The sequence below is a fragment of the Drosophila melanogaster genome, chromosome Y (genome assembly GCF_000001215.4).
Source record: "Drosophila melanogaster chromosome Y".
In the NCBI taxonomy this organism is placed as follows: domain Eukaryota; kingdom Metazoa; phylum Arthropoda; class Insecta; order Diptera; family Drosophilidae; genus Drosophila; species Drosophila melanogaster.
The window spans coordinates 946,401-947,403 of record NC_024512.1 but is presented as its reverse complement, the minus strand read 5'-3'; positions in this window follow the sequence as shown (position 1 = coordinate 947,403).

Below are 1,003 nucleotides of genomic sequence, written 5' to 3'. Positions count from 1 at the left end.
TATTTCTATTGTACTTCCTTTAATTATTTAGTACATTTATTAAGTCATTTGACTTAATATCATGTAACATTAAGATTAACAGTGTTTCAAAAAAAATATTTCGCTTTTAAAAAATTGTCTGATGAGAGACAAATTAGAATTAAACAAATACAAATGTGTAAACGGTAGCTAATTCGAGCGGCGATTTTAACAAACGAATTTAAAAAGCTTTAATTTTTTTAAAAAATTATTTTATTTTATCATATTGCTACGAAATTGGAAAAAACTACCCTAATATGTACAATGTAAATTCGTTTCTTCGATCAGAATTTATTTCGGCCCGAAAATCGTCTTCTACCACACCACGCACACATATACGCGTACTCGTCTCTTGTTTTTACTCACACAAGCAAGCAAATTCTATTTTTAGATTTGTTACGCTCTCAGCGTGAGCGATCGGAAAGAGAGGAATTTGGCCAATTTTTGAAAACTAACCAAAAACAGCATGGGAAATCAAACTATATTACGAAGTTGCCAGTATTGAATACTCTACAAAAAGAATTACATAAAAAAGATGGAATCAAAATTTTAATTTTATTTATATTCGAGAATTACTTATCGTGGGTCGTCCAGGGGCGGTCTCAAGTTAGGCAGCTGCGTTAAGAAGATGTCCGGGAAGCTGGGCTCGAACATGGCTGTGTATCAGTTTTAGGATGGAAGTAGTTTTTACAGCGTGGGCAGTAGATCTTCACCGTTGACTTGGCCCACACATCGCTGAGGCCCACTGGCAGGGTGTTCTTCCTATTACAGAAGATATTCGGACACGATTCAAAGTCTCCTCTCATACTTTCGGTGCATATCATTCACGCCACGCTCCGACCTGATGTATCGGGCGTGAATCATGCCGTACCACTTTTTTTCATCGTCGTAGAACAAGCACGAGGAACTGTCGAGCACCGGCTTCAGGATTACGTCCAGTGCTGGCTGAAGTACTCCAGGCCCATCTGGTTGAACGTGTCCTGAA